Genomic DNA, 20,329 nt, shown 5'->3' on the forward strand with positions numbered 1-20,329 from the left:
AACAAAGTGATTCATTTATACATATATACATCCATTCTTTTTCAGATTATTTTCCATTATAGGTTATTATAAGATATCAAGTATAGTTCCTTGTGCTATATGGTAGAAGCTTGTTGTTAATCTATTTTATATATAGTAGTCTGTATCTATTAATACCAAATTCTAAATTTATCCCTCCCCTCTCCCTTTCCCCTTTGCTATCCATAAGTTTGTTTTCTATGCCTGTGGGTCTATTTCTGTTTTCTAAATAAGTTCATTTGTATCATCGTTTTTTTAGATTCCACATATAAGTCATATCATATGATATTTGTCTTTCTCTGTTTGACTTTCTTCACTTAGTATGATAATGTCTAGGTCCATCTATGTTGCTGCAAATGGCATTATTTCATTCTTTTTTATGGCTGAGTAATATTCCATTGTGTATATACATATACCATATCTTCTTTATCCATTTATCTGTCGATGGACATTTAGGTTGCTTCCATGTCTTGGCTGTTGTAAATAGTGCTACTATGAACATTAAGGGTGTATGTATCTTTTTGAGTTAGAGTTTTCTCTGGATATATGCCCAGGAGTGGGATTGCTGGATCATAACGGTAACTCTATTTTTAGTTTTTTAAGGAACCTCCATACTCTTCTCCATAATGGCTGCACCAATTGACATTCCCACCAGTAGAGCAGGAGAGTTCCCTTTTCTCCACACCCTCTCCAGCATTTATTGGTAGACTTTTTGATGATGGCCATTCTGATTGGCATGAAGTGATATACCTCATTGTAGTTTTTTTTTTTTTTTTCGGTATGCGGGCCTCTCACTGTTGTGGCCTCTCCCGTTGTGGAGCACAGGCTCCGGACGCACAGGCCTAGCGGCCATGGCTTAGTGGCTTAGTTGCTCCGCGGCGTGTGGGATCTTCCCGGACCAGGGCACGAACCCGTGTCTCCTGCATCGGCAGGCGGATTCTCAACCACTGCGCCACCAGGGAAGCCCCCTCATTGTAGTTTTGATTTGCATTTCTCTAATAATTAGTGATGTCGAGCATCTTTTCATGTGCCTGTTGATCATATGGATGTCTCCTTTGGAGAAATGTCTGTTTAGGTCTTCTGCCCTTTTTTGACTGCATTGTTTGTTTTTTTGATATTGAGCTATATGAGCTGTTTGTATATTTTGGAAATTAATCCCTTGTTCGTCACATCTTTGGCAAATATTTTCTCCTGTTCTGTAAGCTGTCTTTTCGTTTTGTTTATGGTTTCCTTTGCTGTGCAAATGCTATTAAGTTTAATTAGTTGTTAAGGGCTAATGCAGCTGGTGACTTGAAGTTGAAGCCAGTGCTCATCTACCATTCTACAGATACTAGGATCCTTAAGAATTATGCTAAATCTACTCTACCTGTGCTCTATAAGTGGAACAACAAAGCCTGGATGGTAGTACATCTGCTTGCAACATACTTTACTGAATACTTTAAGCCTGATGTTGAGACTTGCTGCTCAGAGAAAAAAATATTCCTTTCAAAATATTACTGCTCATTGACAATGCACCTGTTCACCCAAGAACTCTGAAGGAGACGTACAATGAGATTAATGTTGTTTTCCTGCCTGCTGATAGCCCATGCCTCAGGGTGTAATTCTGACTTTCAAGTCTTATCATTTAAGAAATACATTTTTTGATGCAATAGCTGTCATAGATAGTGATTCCTCTGATGGATCCAGGCAAAGTAAGTTGAAAACTTTCTGGAAAGTATTCACCATTCTACATGCCATTAAGAATATTCATGATTCATGGGAAGAGGTCAAAATACCAACTTTAAAAAGCATTTGAAAGAAACTGATTTCAACCCTCATGGATGACTTTGAGAGTTTAAGCCTTCAGTGGAGGAAGTAACTGCAGATGTGGTGGAAACAGCAAGAGAACTAGTATTGAAAATGGAGCCTGAGGATGTGACTGAATTTCTGCAGTCTCATGATAAAACTTGAATGGATGAGGAGCTGCTTCTTATGGGTGAGCAAAGAAAGTGGGCTCTTGAGACAGAATCTGTTCCTGGTGAAGATGCTGTGAAGATTGTTGAAATGACAAAAAAGGATTTAGAATATTATATAAACTTAGTTAATAAAGCAGTGGCAGGGTTTGAGAGAATTGACTCCAATTTTGAAAGAAGTTCTACTGGAGGTAAAATGCTATCAAACAGCATTGCATGCTACAGAGAAATTGTTCTTGAAAGAGTCCATCGATGTGGCAAATGCTGCAGCCATTCCACTTCGGTGACCACCACCATGCTTCGTCCGCAGCCATCAGCATCAAGGCAAGACCCTCCACCACAAAAAAAATTACCACTCATTGAAGGCTCAGATGATGCTTCACCCTTTTTAGCGATAAAGTATTTTTAAATTAAAGTATGTACATTTTTTTTAGACATAATGCTATTGCACACTCAATAGACTCTTGTGTGGTGTAAACATAACTTTTACATGCACTGGGAAACCAAAACATTTATGTGACTTGCTTTATCACGGTGGTCTGGAACCAAATGTGCAATATCTCTGAGGTGTGCCTGTAATTTTAAAAGGCTATTTTAGAATGAGGTCATTTTTATGTGTTCTTTTAGATACCTAACACACAATGTAGGTCCAATAAATAGTACATAATTACCTCTAGAGAAAAATTGCAGTTTAGATCTTCATTTTCTCTGCCACAGAACAGAATGTGAAACTAAAGCAAGAAGGATAAGGATTTATACAGCAGTCCCAGCTTTACGCTTAACATGGTGCTGGAGTATTATGGTAAATGTCTTCTGTTTTGGGGGAGATCAAAACAGTCCTATCAGAGATCATTTTCAGACTTTTAGCAATATTCTATTCCAACCCTTTTTTTAAGAGTGTACGTGCTGTTATATGGATGATTATGGAGAAGCAGAAAAAATGAGGTTTAAAATACCAGAGGATTAGACTTTGGTAGCTTATTAAATCAATAGCACCCGGAAGACTGTACATAAAATGATTTCCATGTGTAAAACCTGTGGAAGGAGGTACCCTATCGAGGAGGATCCCTGAAATGGCCTAGTAGGAATGGAGTGAAGAAAAAATGCTTTTATATTCACTGTTTTACGTGGATTTTATGTTAGGTCCTTTTCAGATTGAGAAGGTGAGTTTGGGTGTCTGTATGCATATGCTAGGGGGTTGTAAACTGCAGGGATTAAAGATGAAAGGAAATCCTCCTTTAGCTACAGATTCTGGCTTCTCCTTTGATGCCTGAACAGAACCTATAGCAGTTTACTCACTCTCATGCCTAGCAACTCCAAGATGCTTCCTGGGAAAAGCTTCACCCTGCCTTACAATACACCTACTCATTACTTCAAAGCAGAGGTTGGATGTTTTTAATGTGGGAAAACAGGGAACGCCCTCAAATTTTGTCGTGAAACATCAACTATCCATATACCTGTGGGATGTACAAGTCATGTTGATCTCTTCTGTTAACATATAGAAAGGCAGGATATCAGTTACCTGTTATCACTGTAATGCTATATAACCAGCAACCAAAAACACCCCAGTATTTTGCAACAATATTTTGCAACATTTATTTAATGCACAAATCTGTGGTTTCCCTGGCCTGGGCTGGGCTTCGCAGGGCTTGCTCGTGTGTCTGTGGCAAGCTACACGGGGCAATCAGGCAACTCTGTTGTTCTTGGTCAGTCCTGCTCCCGTGACGGGGCGTTGGCAGACTGCTGGTTGGTATGGATATTCTTATCCCAGCGGCTGACTTGACTTGATTGCATGTGTCTACTGTCCTCTAGTAGACTCACCTGGATATTTTTTCACGGCAATGGCAGAGGACAAGGGGCGGGCAGAGTCATAAAAGTACTTTTTCACGCTTCTGCTTGTGTCACGTCTGTTAACATCCCGTTGGCTCAAGCAAGTTGCAAGACCACCCTGGATGCAGATGGTAAGGAAATTCATTCTTCCTTTTGAGGGAGCAAAACTGTAAAGGCACATGGCAAAAGATGTGGATAAAGAGAGGAGTGAAGGACTGAAATCATTTATACAATCAATTTACCACAGTTGCTAATTTGGGCACTTACCAGTTGAACTAATAGTCGATCAAAAGTCTTGCCAAGACTATTAGTATTTAGAGTAAAAGGACATGCTAAGTATTTTTTTTTTCCTTTGTATTTTTTAAGGTTTACCTTCAAATCAAGTTGGATCACTCAGAAATATTATACCTATACACCAGTTTTAAATACATTGTCTCTTAGGCCCAATCCACTAGTCTGTGCCCTGCTTTGTGAAACTATGGTTGAACCCTGTAAACATTTCTCCTTTGACAGCTGCCTTGATGCTAATCTGTCAGTACAGGATGCTGGAAGGACCCTATTGAAGTGATGGTGACCAAAAGACCCTCCCTTTCCAGGCTCCAGTACTCCATCCATTGTACTCATCAGGGAACTCAGTGGGTCAGCCTGTGGCAGGCCCGGGGCGCTGGCCGCCGGGCTGGACTGGCTCCTGCCTCCCACCTAATGGCTGCCTCTACGGCAACGCTGGCCACACCCTCAGGTGTCTACCTCCTTGCCTGGCTGGGATATTTGTACGGACCAGACCCTCCAGCAGGTTTCCTCCCCCGTGATGTGGTGGCTCTGTCCTCTTCCAAGGCCTTAGGTCTTCATGGCCTCCTTGCTTGCGTCTCCTCAGCCTAGTAGTTTCTTTCCTGCGGGTGCTGCATCTGAGTCCCTTAAAGCGGACGCCGGCAAACTCTGATCAGTGAACAAAATAAGGGGGTATATACTTATCAAATTAGTTAAAAATTCAGAGATAGGGTAATAGCTAACTATGGGAAAGCTGCGGGGAGGCACGTACTCTAGTGCAAGGCTGTCACGAGTGTGCTGAGTTTGTGAAATATGTTATATGTAATTATGTATGTAATATGTAATTATGTATGTAATATGTAATGAAGCCCTTACAATGTGCATATACTCCTTAGCTCAGAAATTCATAAAATAATGAGGATGTTTGAAGACTTACATACAGGTCTGTTTATTGCGGTTCTGCAAAAAACTGGGAAAGCTTGAAATATCCAACAGTTGGGGCTGGCTGAATAAATTGTAGCATATCCATGGATTAGACTACGTATACTCATGTTTGAGAATTGTATTTATTAACATGGAAAAATAGTCATAATGTGTTTTAATTCTTGTGCTTATAACAAAATATATTTTACACTGTTTAAAAGAAAGAATAATCAGCTGGGATCGGAGAGATTTTGCTGTCTTCCTCCGTTTCTTCATGAGTTTTTCAGGTTTAAATATTTTTTAAGCTCCCTGTTATCCAGTGTTAAGTGATGTCAATCCCTCTATCACTAGATCACCCAGTTGAAACCCTACCTTTTCTTATTGTTAAGAAGGCTTTTCATCTTCTCCAACTCAATATGTGGTCTTTATTTAATATTTGTTTATATCCATTGTACTGGTCCTGCTCATGGGGTAGAATCCCGGATATCTCCTTGGCATGGAGTTATCATTAAAGCCTGGCTTTGGTGTTTTGGGGAAGATGCTGAACATCAATGGATACCAAGGGCTCACAAGAAGATAGAGGTGATGGTCAAACACAAGCATCTTCAGATTGGGGTTGAAGTTTCCTGACTTCTTTCATTTCTTCTGATAAAGATCCCACCCCATCATGTAATATAAAATACAGAGTTATAGGGGTGGAGGTGGTATGGACAAGACTTGGGAAGATTGGGAAATATTATTCTGTGGGAGGTGGTTTCTTGAGATAACATGTATGTCATGGTCAAAACACACATCCCTTGAGATTGGCTGGTGGTGTCACTGTCGGCCTTCTGAGGCCTCTTTAGCATCTCCTAGTTTTCGTCACCTCAGAGGCTACAGAAGCCACGCCTACTAAGCGAGAGAGATCCAGTGTGGGAGATGGTGTATACTATCTGAAGAAGGTTGGAAGAGGCCTCTTTAAGTGATAGAATTATGGATTTTTTTCCTTTGTGTTTTAAAATTTTTCTACCATAAATGGGTAGTGGTTGTGTAAGTGTTAATAATAATAAAAGTAATAAAAAGGTATGTGGGGTTAAAAAAAGCCTCAATTCAAAGGAATATATCTGAGGTAGAATTTCATGGCTTCTGAATTGCCTGTCTTGCTTCCAAAAATCACAGTGCTTTACTGACTACCTTTCCCATCTATGGACAAGGACAGAGTTTATGATTATGACAGCCAGAACAGTATGCAGTCCTGAAAAATCTTGTTTATCCTTGAACTGTCGGGGACACTGTAATGCTCAATTCTAGGGGTCACTACTCACATGTCTTCCATGTGAACAATGCCCCATTGGGAGATGTAGAGCTGCTGTGCTCTCCCGTATATTAATTTACTTCTAAATTATTTATTTAATCTGTCGAGAATAAGAAGACGACCTAGGGGACATTCTAGATTGCTTCATAATTTAATGGGTTAAAACAGTTTCTCTAAGAGCTATATTAACTTTGACAATTGACTAACTGTCCAAATAGAACAGTTTAGTTCTCTAAACCATTTTTCAATTCTTGAAAAAGGTCAGAGTCATTTATTTGATTTCTTACAAACTGGGACTCCTGGTATTAAGTTAGGGGGAGGCTCATTAAAATAAATTGATTTAGAATTGTTGTAAGTTTTTGATATGTGTGGTTGGCTCTAGTGTCTTCTAGGTATTGGATTAAATATTTTAAGTGGAAAATTTTGATTTTAGTCTGGAGGGTATGTAGCTGACATATCTTTGGACAAAGCAAGATTCATTAAAATACTGTTGTTAATATTTTTTCAATTCAAATCCTTGGCGTTTTGAGAGTGAAAATGTGTATGACTTGCTTATCAGAAAGCCATAACTTGTTACAAGTGTGAGTCTCACTGCTTCTAATTTCTTTGGGTCTCATGTTGACATTCATCTGCTCACACAGAGAGAAGTCTGGCTGGAACTGTGCAAGGAACCCTGGCATGGAGCCATAAGACATTAGGTCCAGTCTGGGCTCTGTCACCAGCTCGTGATAGCCTGCACGCTTGACTTCCCGTTTTATTATCTGTAAAATGAGAACAATGCTATCTCTTTCTCTGACCCTCCTTCTTTGGCTTCCCTCTTTCCCTTTTAAGGACCCTCGTGATTACACTGGGTCCAACTGGATGGGTAATCCAGGATAATCTTTCTGTTTTTACATCAGCTAATTAGTAACTTTACTTCCCTCTGCAATCTTAATTCCCCTTTGCCATGTAAACGGCCATATTCACAGGTTCTGGGGATTAAGGTGGACACTTTGAGAGAGCATTATTATGCCTACGGCATTGCTCTACTCTCTTTACTTGGTAGCTAAAGGAATAAGATATAAAAGCATATTAACATTATGAATTACTACAATTATGTAATTTAAGATATTGGCTGGATAAAGCATTTTCATGTGTTTCAAGATGAAACAGACCTAAAAACTCATCCCATCAGCATTTGCTATTACCATGTTGAACATGAAGGAAGAGATTAGACTAGTTTAGCAGAAGCCAGGGAACACCGAAGATTGCCAGCAAACCAGCAGAAGCTAGGAAGCTAGGAAGCCAAAGGCATGGGACATTTTCTCCCTTAATCTTTGACTTCCTAGCCTCTAGAACTAAGACAATAAATTTCTCTAAGCCATCCAGTTTTTAGTATTTTGTTCTGACAGCTCTAACAAACTGATATATCTCTCCAGTCACTGAAGTGGGAAGCTTGAAGGTGGTGAGAGACTGACAAGAGTTCCAGTCTATCCTTGGGGTTCTAAGCCAGCCTTGCAGGTTCGTTTGTCCTTGCTTCTCTTATTTCACATCTGACTTTCAGACTGCTTTATCTACCGATCTCAGGTTCTAGAATCATGTGAAGAGGCAACAGCTTCACAGAGACAGTCTCCCATAATTTCGTGAGGTCAATCAAATTCATATAATAAAATCTTTCTCTCTTTCTCTCTCTCCACACACAAACACACGCACACGCACATACACATACACATGTCCTAGGGGCTCTGTTTCTTAGATTAAGCCCTGACTGATGTAGAACCCTTTGTATATACTTAATACCAGTCCTTAGTCAGATGTGTTTTGGAAACATTTTTTTCCCCCCAGTCTGATTGCCTTTCCATTTTCATAATGATGTTTTTAGATAACAACAATTTTTTTTATCTTGGTGAAGTAAAATTTATTGGCCAGTGATTTTTTTGGTCTGGTCTAAGAAATCTTTGTTTCAAAGTCATGAAGATATTATCCTACCTTTTTTCAGCATGGTATAAGCTAGTGGTCAAAGTTTTTTTTTTTTAATGGATTTTCAGTTGTTCCAATACTATTTATTAAAATGACCTTTCTTTCTTCATTGGATTGCTTTAGTATCTTTGTTTGTTTGGGTTTCTTTTTTGTTTGTCTGTTTTGGCTGTGCCACGTGGCATGAGGGATCTTAGTTCCCTGACCAGGGATTGAACCTGTGCCTCCTGCAGTGCAAGCGTGGAGCCTTAACCACTGGGCCACCAGGGAAGCCCCGCTTTAGTATCTTTGTTGGAATTAATTGACTATATCCATGTGGGTTTATGGCTGAACTCTATTCTGTTTACCCTTAGGTAAACAGAATTTGCTTGTTTACCCTTAGGTCAAGATCACACTGTTAATGACTACTGTAACTCTATAGTAAACCTTGAAATCTGGGAGTGTAAATCTCATAACTTTGTTTTTTTAGAAACTGTTTCAGCTATTCTAGATTCTTTGAATTTACATATGAATTTCAGAACGAGTTTGTTAATTTCTTAAAAAAAATCCTCCTGGGGTTTTGATTGGGCCTGAATTTGATATGCAGATCAATTTAGGGAAGTATTCGTGTCTTAATAATGTTGCTATGCTATAAACATATAAACATCTTCATTTATTTGGGGTTTTTCTTAAATATTCTCAGGAAATGGTTTTTAGTTTTCAGTGTAGAGGTTTCACACATGTGTTATTAAATTTATTCTTAAGTATTTTAAAGCTATTGTCAATAGTCTTTTAAAATATTTTCTAATTGTTTGTTGCTACTACATATAAATGCAGTTTATTGTTGTATACTGACCTTGAATCCAACAGTCTTGTTAAATTCATTTGTTCTAATTTTATTTTATTTATTTATTTTTTTTGCGGTACGCGGGCCTCTCACTGCTGCGGCCTCTCGCATTGCGGAGCACAGGCTCCGGACGCGCAGGCTCAGCGGCCATGGCTCATGGGCCCAGCCGCTCCGCGACATGTGGGATCTTCCCGGACCGGGGCATGAACCCGTGTCCCCTGCATTGGCAGGCGGACTCCCAACCACTGTGCCACCAGGGAAGCCCCATTTGTTCTAATTTTTAAAAATAGGTTCCTGGATAAAATCTAAAACACTGACAACACCAAATGCTGGCAAGGATATGGAGCAACAGAAAAACTCACTCATTGCTGGTGAGAATGTAAAATGTACAGCCTCTTTGGAAGACAGTTTGGCAGTTCTTTACAAAGCTTAAATATAGGCCTACCATATGATCCAGCAATTGTGCTTCTAAGTATTTACCCTCAAGCCTGCACATGCATGTTTACAGTAGCTTTCTTTAGAACTGCCCAAAACTGAAAGCAACCAAAATAGACTCCAACGATTAATGGATGATCAAACTGTGGTATATCCATACAGTGGAATATTATTTAGCAATACAAAGAAATGAGCTATCACCCATGAAAAGACATATAGGAAATGTAAATTCATAGTGCTAAGTGAAAGAAGTCAATCTGAATAGGCTATGTATTCTGTGATTATTAACTATGTGACATTCTGCAAAAAGCCAAGCTATGGAGACAGTAAAAAGATCAGTGGTTGCTGGGGGTCTGTGAGAGGAAAGGGGCATGTGCCATGCAGACCTCAGCAACGTGATGGCAGCGGGTGCCCGGGGGAAGGGGTGAGGGTGGAATGGTGGCCATGGGGTGGAGGGAGGTGTCTCATTAACCTCTGACCGGAAGTAATAGAGTCTCAGGCCTTGTGAGTATAGCTGTTGTGGCTTAATTTTGAACTATACAGGCTGTGGTCTCAGCAGTGTGTTTGGGTCAAGTGGAGCCTTGTCAGATGACAGCAGACCCCAGAAGGTTTAGGAAGTAAGTGCAGCTGATACAAAGGAGGAGGTTTTTCCCCTTTCAGTATATAGGACTTTTAGATATTAAGGCCTAGAACAATTATGTGATGCTTGTTCTGTAAAAGTCTACAGGTCAGGACTTAAAACTACAACTAAGTTTCACGAGTGGCTTAGAGCACTGATATGTGTATTTTTAGCAGCCTGAGGTAGGTGGAGAAGAGAGGTGACTTCAAATCTGTTCCTCTTTATGTTGTTTTCAAGTAATTCTGGGCCAAGGGAGGATCATGTGGAGAGGCTGACTGCTTGTGTTGTGTGTGCCATGTTGACAGTCTTGTAGGGGATATTCTTCCTATCACATGGCCTCAGTTGACTCTGGGTTTGTTAGTTACATAAGCCCTGATCATTACTTTAGAATTTAACACAAATTGTAGCTTCATCCATAAGTGTGGGATTAAGTAATAAAGAAATAAGTAACATCAACGTTTCTGGTTCTTAAGAAGATGATGAATGTGCCAGGGTGGTTGGCTCCCTCCCCCAAATCAACCTTGGAGAAACTACAAAATCAAGAGGTAAAAAGGAATTCAAGGAACTAAAAACAAGGAAACCCCATGAAGAAATCCTTGTGAGGCTGAAGTCTCTGTTCACTTACTATGTATATAGAAGGTAGATGGCTGCAGCCCAGGGTGGAGGGTGTTAGTAAAAGGATTTGTTGGAGGAAGACAGTGGATAAGATAAACAATAGAAATCTGTGGAGGGTGATTATACAGCCTAAACAAATGTGGGGAGATAGATTCCATAGACCTGCCTAGTTTCATACCCTGAGGCAGAGGCTATAGCACTGGACTCAAGGCTCCTGGTCACAAGAGTATAGTAAACACAGGGCTCAAAGGGGAAATGGAAATGAAGAGGTTTTGAATGTGCAAGAAAGTTACCTCAGATAAGACCCAGTGACTAAGGCTGACACCACTGTAAATTTCTACATTTTGCAAGAACACAGTAGTATCTCAAATGCCAGTTCTCTGAGAAACAGGTGGATTTTTCTCTCCAGGTATAGTAAACATAATGTCATTATTATATGAGAATTAAATGCAAAGATGCAACTAAAGTGCTTAGCCCAGTGCTAGGAAAACAGGGCTCAACGAATATTAGCTGTCACTTAAAATTATTTTTAAGTTTAATCTGGGGAGTAGCATATTCCGTGAGTGGTCAACTGAACTCACTTGATAAAACCTCTATTTTGCCACTCTTTTTCTTCAATATGACTCTCAAAAGAAAAAGTCTTATTATAAGGCAAGAAGAAATATGATACCTATGAAAATGATATATTCTTGTAGAAAAATCTATGAACCTACAAGCAGAAGCACCCCGGAAATCCTTTTGGGATTTGGACATAAATGATACTGTTGGAGAGTAGCAGAGACTGCTTGGGCAAATGAACGTGTGTGATGTATTTTTGAAATAGATCACAGAAATTGCACAGAGGCAAGAGATAATGAAGGCAGATCTTTTCCTTATCTGGACATCTATTAGTTGGCTTATTTAGTTAAAATCAGACACTACTTTGACAGTTCATTTTTAAAGGTATAAAAGTGATGAAGTGAATTGCTTTGCTGGGCCTAATTCTGGCCAACAAGGAGCTATTGGCTGGTAAAATGGAAGTGATTGAAACCTTAGGACAAAGCAGCTTTTTATTATGACAGTTTAAAAAACCGCAGAAAAGTGAGCGATTAGACAAACATCCATGTACTTATCACCTGGGTTTAATAATTATTCCCATATTGCCTAGGGATCAGTTCTTTCTCTGGGTTTCTAATACTGCCAAATGCCTATATGGAAAACATTAAGTTAGCAATAATAGTTTGATAAGTCAAAAATAAAGGAATGGAGCTATTTATCAGGATAGTACCTCTTCTTGATATTATGCTACACCTAGTATTCATTTTGCAATTCTTTTGCCCATTATGAGTGAATTCCTTTCTGAGTTTTTCATGAGTAATCTTCATGTGTATAATTTCCCCCTTTGAAAAAAGTGGGTGGTCATTCATTCTCAGTGGGATGCACTATTTTTCAATATAGTGAAAAAATCATTTCAATGAAATACTTTGGATCTGAAAATTCCATACAGAGAAAAGTGAAGCAATCGATGGTTTGACTTTTATTGATATGGAAAGTAATGATTCTGAGAAATATCTGTCTATATACAGTGCAATGGTAGGGTGACTTCTACTTCAAAATAAATCTTTAATTTGTAAATAAAATAGTATTTCACCTTTATATGGTACTATTCCTTCCAAGAGCTCAAAATATTTTCAAATTTATTTCTCCATTTATTTTCATCATAGCTCTGTGATGTAGGATAAGAAGGGATAGATATAACTTAATGATTAATATTCTAAAGGGAAAATGTATTTTGGGGATATTTTATTTGAAAGTCAAGAGAATATATCTTATTGTTTCTTACCAAGAATTGTAAAGACCATAAAATATATTGAAACATATAAATATATGTTTATAGTGTAGGTATCCCTTTTTTCTTGAAAATTTATATACTGATGCTTGTAACCTGTAGGGTAGAAAAATGAAACACATAAAAATACTATATGCTTTGTTTTATGACTGTAGATGATATATGTCACTATACCTCTGAAAGCCAAACATTTGTCTATCGTAAACCCTAGAAGCATAAAATCAGCTTAAATATATGCCTCGGTAAGGGTAGTAGATTGGGAAGAATGTTAGCAGGCTTGAGGAAGTCCTGTTAGATACTAACAAGAAAGACCATTAAAGCTGTTTCAGACAATACTCTTAATAGTTTCTGACAGTTCGAACCCTGTGCATGTAATTCTCATTGAAATGTGTTTGAAATCATATCTTTCATTGAAGAATATACACTAAAGTATTATTAGGTGTAATCTATTCTTATAGGGATTATAGGTAATTTTATTTCCCTATTTATATTTTCTAGTATTTATTCCTTATTTTTTCACAATAACATTAAGAAAGAGAAGAAATACATTTTTAAAAAAGTTTTTCAGTACAATGAATTCTTTCTACATTTTAATTTACATTTATTAAGTGTCTTAGAAATATTACACTCAAAGTAATAGAGCTCCAGAGAGAGGCCCTTAACTAAGAGGGAAACAGCCTCAGTGTGTCAACTTCCTAGTTAGCCTGCTCGCCTCCCCACTACACATATTTGCCTTCTGGTGGTTATTACTATGTGATTGTCTTCAAGACGTGGCTGAAAGTTGAATCTACATCTGGTATCAGGCCAAGTCTGTGAATCCATGAGTATAGGCCACCAAATGTATTTAGGGTACAGCCTGCTGAAGGTTCTTTCTTGACAGTCAATGATGATGAATGTGGAAAGACTGGCTATTCTCTTGGGAGAAGAAAATATACTCCACCTTAAGTGACAGCTACAGTTTTCTAACAGAAGAAATAATCAGCAAAGGGAGAGGATAAATGAAAAGGATAGGGAAAATACTCTGAGAATAGAGTAAGTACAATATATACATAATGGAATAAGTGGTGAAGCTGCTCCTGAGTCCAAACTCTTATTTTTAAAAGTTTGATAAAAATTTACTCAATTACATTTTATACAGTAATATTTAGTGAGCTTTGTCCAAAAAGGCTATGTTTTAAGTTTGTTTGTAAAAATAACAAAAGCTTTATCACTCAGTCTCTGGTCAATAAGAAAGGAAGGAAACCTGGCTAGAAATAGCAATAAATAATTTCACACGCAAGGCCAGGTGACATAAGAATAGTATATTAATTAATATATTTTCTTTGTATTTACAATAAATTGATTTGTTAATACTGTGATAGAAAAAATAATCAGTCCACATTATGTAGTAGAAACAGGCTTTGAGGCTGATCATACCTCTCACAATAAAAACATACAAGGATTCTTCCACAGCTAAAGTACTTTTCAACATGACAGTTTTGGGTGAAGGTAAAACTGACAGAGTACTTTATTTATGTCATAGAATCAAGGAATCGAGGATATTACCAACCATTAAGCCAGCAGCAAAAAACTGTTTAGTTTTTCCAGAACTATTTAAGTATAGTAGTTACCATATGAGAATTTAATTTTACTTTGAGATATAAAAAGTAAAAACCCTAAATAGGGAAACTGCACTAATCAAAAGCAGCCCCAAACAAAAAAGCCATCAGCAGAAATGAAACAAGGCATTCTTACATATCATGCATAAAAAGGATAATTACATAATACATGCTTTAATGACCAGACTAATAAATAAATAAGGTAAATTTTACAGTCATTGGAACAAATAAACTATATTCAACCACGTAAGTGTTATACTGACACTGCTTTTGTTTCAAAATATAAAGGAATATAATTAATCTAACATCTAAAAACTGTATACTTTGAATGTTTGCTTTTTTGATCCGCTTTTGAGTTAGTAAAGGAGAACTGTGTAACAAAATATTATCTGAATATAAATTATCAACACCAATATGATACAATTATCATGTAATTGCCATTTTGTATATGCACAGTGGAAATATTTTGAGAGCTAGGAAACAGATGAAAACAGACTGGTCAGAATTTTAAATTTCAGACTAATCCATGATAATCTAGAACAGAAGACAAAAATACAATTCACTAAATAGATATAACTTGATATCTTTTCCAAATTTAGTAGCCCACTAAGATGCAACTTCTAAAGAAGTCTATTACCTCAAAGGTAAAAAGGAAGAAAATGTAAATCTCTTTTGACCTTTAGTTTTCAAGTTTATGCTCTGTAAGGCCAACATTAGTCAGAACAGCAATACTGTATGTTTGCTTTTGAATTTTGTATTTGCTTTTTCTATTTTAGTGATAGTATGGAATAGAGAGAAAAATATTAAATTATCAAGTCAAGGGTAGGTATTTCTGGCCAGTTCATGAAATATATTGAGCTAATCAGTTGGGTCAAGAATTTCCTACTATGCTGCTACATTTATTACCTATAGCCTTGGAATAGTAATTTAGGAGATGTCTATCATAACTGCTGACGGCACTTTTCATGGTATACCAGTTTCCATTTTTACTTTCTTCTCTCCTTTGCCACTTAAATGCATTACTTTAACCACCTGATAGGAAATTTTATTTTACAAATTCCTGTTTCATTTACTGAAGAAGTGATTTTAATACATAAATCTGCCAGTCCTGAGAGATGATGATGATAGGAAAACTAAAACCTAGAGGATTATTCACTCAAATTTCTGCTTTAGTTGTTTTTGGAAGATCGCTGGCAGAATAGAAAGAAGAGCCAAAATCATTAGAACAAATTCTGAGTTCCAGGAAACAGCTTCCCCTGCTGTTGGAAGCTGGTACAGTGTTGTTCCTGCCTTAATTGCTACAAAAGAGGGAGGAGCAACACCCAGAAAAGTGCCAGTAAAAAGAACTTTCAGTGGCACGTTTATCCCAGGAGACATGGATAAACCAGTTAGGCAGAAATGGTGTTATTCTCAAAAATATAATGAAGTTAATGAGATGTTCTCTGTGACGTTCAACCTGCTGTGACCATTATACTGCTTTCTCAGTTAGGTATGTGTATACAACCGGCCTCCCAACTAAATAGGAGAGCATATACCAGAGTGAGGCACCGAGTCCAGAACAGAAACAAACAAGAAATAAGACTCGTGGAAAGGGATAAAGAAACCCTGAGAGTATATTGAGAAATACAGAGCCCGGAATAGCAAATGTTTGCAAGAAAATATATGTAGCAAAATAAGTTACAAGTACTTGTACATAGAAGGTGTCCTTATATTTGGATAAAATTTTCCTAGAGCCTTGGCATCATCCATATCTCTGGGAACCTTCATATTCACTCCTTCACTACGCTGAGGAAAATTTTTATATACCAAAAACATAACAAAAGCTGCAGATAAGAAAATGGACACCAACATAGGAAGCGACATTCGTGCTGACCCAGCTTCTGCGCAGGCTTTCTCCTTCAGGTGGTCTCCGCTGTCTGGCACGGAGGGACCCCGCGGCCCCGCTGCCTTGTCCCCCGAGGGGTCGTACAGAGCGCCCCCCGTGTGATCTTTTGTCTCCCCTGCCTTTCGTCATGGCTGCTGCAGGGAAGACGGAGGAAGCGGGGTGATGCGGGCGGCCCCTGAACAACAGGCACGCAGCAGGCTCCTTACTACGCCCAGGGGCCAGAGCCGCAGCTGCTTTCAGGACGACCGCCTCACCGGAGACGACCGCAGGCCCGCGAGCACAGTCGAAATACGTTTTTAAAAAGAAAGAATGTCTTTGTGAACGCTTAGAAATTTGCTTGTAAGAGGAATCCAACCCCAAACACGGCATCAGAGAAAATATTCTTCACTGTGTTTTTGTTATTGCCCTCATCATTCTTGTGTGTTTAACGACTTAGGATTCTGATCCATCGGTCATTTTTGTTAAGCACCCTCTAGGCTATTAACATCTCAGTACATATTGTGGAGCCTAAAAAGAAGGATGATAAATCAAGGGACTTTCTCGTAATGAGCACAGGATCATTCTTTTTAGAGAAAACACCCATACGAAAAAGTAGAGGACAGTCGAATGCTAAACTGTCTCGCTGAGAGTGCAGCGAATGGAGCGATCAGGTTGGAGCAGCCTGAGATTTTATGAAAGAGGTGAGATTTGAGCTTGGCTTTGAAGGAAGTGTGATTAAGGAGCCTTGAAAGTTAGGACATGGAGGAACCGATTTTATTCATCATCGGTCTTGACTGGGAAAATTATGGGGGAAATTCTGTCTTAGGAGAATTAGTTTGAATATTCTCCGTTGAACAGGGGGCAAGACTTGGGGGAGAGTAGTAGAGGAGACTGCTTGTCGCTGATGTCTCTTCTCTCGCTCTCTATAGCAGGAGAACGCTGGGATGTTTTTGGCTGGGCACATGGCCACCCATTTCCCAGCTTTCTTTCCACTGAACCATGGCCACGTCATTATGTTCCAGCCTGGAAGTTGTGGGGGAAAATGATATGTGACACTTCTAAAGACATGTCCTTAAAGGAAGGTGCTGTACTGTTTATCCCTCCTTCTGTCCTGCTGCTGCTCTATCCCTCCTTCTTCTATCCGGCTGCTGCTCTATCCGTCCTTCTTCTATCCCGCTGCTGCTCTATCCCTCCTTCTTCTATCCCGCTGCTGCTCTATCCCTCCTTCTTCTATCCCGCTGCTGCTCTATCCCTCCTTCTTCTATCCCACTGCTGCTCTATCCCTCCTTCTTCTATCCGGCTGCTGCTCTATCCCTCCTTCTTCTATCCGGCTGCTGCTCTATCCCTCCTTCTTCTATCCCGCTGCTGCTCTATCCCTCCTTCTTCTATCCCGCTGCTGCTCTATCCCTCCTTCTATCCTGCTGCTGCTCTATCCCTCCTTCTTCTATCCCGCTGCTGCTCTATCCCTCCTTCTATCCTGCTGCTGCTCTATCCCTCCTTCTTCTATCCTGCTGCTGCTCTATGGGAGAGGGAAATTATCTTTTTTTTTTTTTTTTTTTTTTTGCGGTACGCGGGCCTCTCACCGCTGTGGCCTCTCCCGTTGCGGAGCACAGGCTCCGGACGCGCAGGCCCAGCGGCCACAGCTCACAGGCCCAGCCGCTCCGCGGCACGTGGGGTCCTCCCGGACCGGGGCACGAACCCGCGTCCCCTGCATCGGCAGGCGGACTCTCAACCACTGCGCCACCAGGGAAGCCCTATCTTCTATCTTTTTAAAGGTATGTTGGCTTAGGTTTGTATTTCATGCAGCTGAACCTATACCCTAACTAATAAAATTAGGTATGTGAAAGTAAAGTACTATATGTCACAGGAACTTAACTAGGTGCATTTATTTGATAGTTTCAAGGATACAGACGTTGCAGAATGTAAAAGGGGGTCACATTTTTTATGGTGTGGCAAAACAGTGGCAAATGTACCTCTGACACTTGGATGGGCAGATTATGGGCCAAGTGAGCCAAGGACTCCAGGGGAAATGGTGGGGAAAAAAATAAATGTCTGTTGGCTGCTTCTGACCTCTTTTAAAAGGCCCTGCAACAAAGAGGAGAGCTCAGGCTAGAACTAGCTGGTTTGCAAGTGGAAATGGAGGGAAATTCAAGTCTGATGAAGGACTTGGTGCCTGAGGCAATCTCAGATGACTGGGGTTCTGGTAATTTGGGGCCTCACAGGGCTGAAGAAGTAAACTGAATCTGTAATACAAATTCAAGCAATTATAGAACTGTCAGTTTTAGCAGGAGATAGGAATAGGGCCACAAAGCTTTTCAAGCACCCCTGTTAGACTATGGGAACCAGTCTGGCTGTGAAGATGAGATTAAGGGTGTTGCCTTGTCCCCAAGCCTCAGCTGGCTTCCCGTAGCTGCCACTGCTCTAGGCAGGGTACAGAGGTTGTAAGTAAAATGTCAGTCCTCAAGTCTTGAAGCAATTTTTTGATGAAATCTTTGGCTGAGTTCATCCCTTGAAAACTAAAAGACTAGAATCCTAGTAAGTTTTTGAGGGAATGTTATTACCAAATGATCCACCATGTCAGGCCTGCAAAAGCCTGTGATTTTATTTTTTTAACCTCTAAAGCAACTTGCAAATCTGCAAAGCTGGGCTTCCCTGGTGGCGCAGCGGTTGAGAATCCGCCTGCCGATGCAGGAGACACGGGTTCGTGCCCCGGTCCGGGAAGATCCCACATGCCGCCGAGCGGCTGGGCCCGTGAGCCATGGCCGCTGAGCCTGCGCGTCCGGAGCCTGTGCTGCGCAACGGGAGAGGCCACAACAGTGAGAGGCCCGCGTATCGCAAAAAAAAAAAAAAAAAAAAAAAAAAAAAGCTGCATTGGTGGGAAGTAGGTTGTGAAAGCTACGCAGCCTCACTTCAGAAGTGTCTAAGGAGGATAACGGACAAGAAAGAAACCCCCGGAGGGCCAAACCAGAGGCCTGCGAGAAAAATGGACAAGCAGACAGAAGAACTGAGGCCTTCTAGATTGGCTAATGGAGACACTTAAGAGCTCTGGGAATTTGCACAATATAGGCTCATTTTTTTTTTCAAATTTAAGATTTGTTTTTTAAAGTATACATATCATATAAAAGTTTTATCTCATGAAAATGTGCCCCATGTTAAATAATTTTTAAGATACATAATTACTTATGGGTAATGTTTTCCATCTAGTTTCTCCATTATCATAGTCCCTGAACCTGCCTTTGTTTCCTCTCCTAAGGCTCAGTGCAGAATATAACTTCCCCCATGAGGAGGGGCAAGAAATCAAGGACAGCAGGAAGACCAGTCTCAGTTATCACTGATGATGCCAAGAGGCACTTAACACCATGACCATGTTATGTAAACGTAAATTAGAAGATAAGCTATATGAGTGAACTTCATGACGTTTTTCATGTAAAGTGTATTTTATGTCATCAAAGATATTTGATAATTGGGTAGCTTTTATTGTGATTATCCTGTACCTCCCCTGCCTTTGAGTACATTGGGTAAGACAACTGCTTTTTTGGTTTATTTACCAAAAAAAACAAACAAACTGGTTTTTTTTGGTAAATAACTAGACCACATCTGGACCTGATATAAAGGAGGGCATATCACCGAAAAACAAACAAACAAACAACAAAACCTAGATTTTGAGCTGATGCAGTAATTGGACACAGCCTTGAGGTGGTGTCCTTTGAGGTCTAGGCGAGTGTGTTGCATATATTGGAAGAAGTATACTAGGCCACTCAGGTCGCCTTGTAAGAGAGTTTCTCAAGCAAGAGGTGCAGTCAGCAGCAGCACCTTTGAGACCCACCAAACTCTTGGAGCAGAGGACACGCTCTCCCTCACTCTCTGGGTGACTCTAGCCAATGACTGAGCATGGTGGGGTTCTAGGTGCTGGCCATTGCTGCCCAACATGAAACTCATGCAAAGGGCAATTTTTGCTTTGTAACTTCCTTCGGGGCTGGCTAAGAGTTTTTTGAGTGGTACCATAGTCTGGGCTCTTCCTATCCAAGCCTCCTTCTTTTTTCCTTTCCTTTCACAGGCATCAGACCTACACTGAGCGCTGAAAGCCTTTCATGCCTACTCCTACTCCCTCTCCCCTTTGTCTTTCACAGCCTTCCCCACCCAAAACATCTCTTGCCCTTCTAACTCTGCCTTGACCACCGTTTCCCGGAGGGCCAGAGCCCACATAGGCGCACATGCATGTTCGTTCGCTGTAGAGTCAAGTAACAGCCAGTATTACATGTCGTGTGGGATACAAGTTATTACTGCTCTGCCACTCAATGGA

General features: G+C 39.9%; 1 long non-coding RNA gene and 1 pseudogene across 1 annotated transcript in view; one reads left to right on the plus strand and one right to left on the minus strand.

The window, feature by feature from the left end:
- Positions 1 to 20,329, plus strand: part of LOC131767726 (uncharacterized) — a 196,509-nt gene that overhangs the window by 67,788 nt on the left and 108,392 nt on the right. The gene's annotated exons all lie outside the window — the stretch shown is intronic.
- LOC131767725 (transmembrane protein 41B pseudogene) lies at positions 15,315 to 16,176 on the minus strand (annotated as a pseudogene).

Source organism: Kogia breviceps, chromosome 13 (assembly GCF_026419965.1).
Source record: "Kogia breviceps isolate mKogBre1 chromosome 13, mKogBre1 haplotype 1, whole genome shotgun sequence".
In the NCBI taxonomy this organism is placed as follows: domain Eukaryota; kingdom Metazoa; phylum Chordata; class Mammalia; order Artiodactyla; family Physeteridae; genus Kogia; species Kogia breviceps.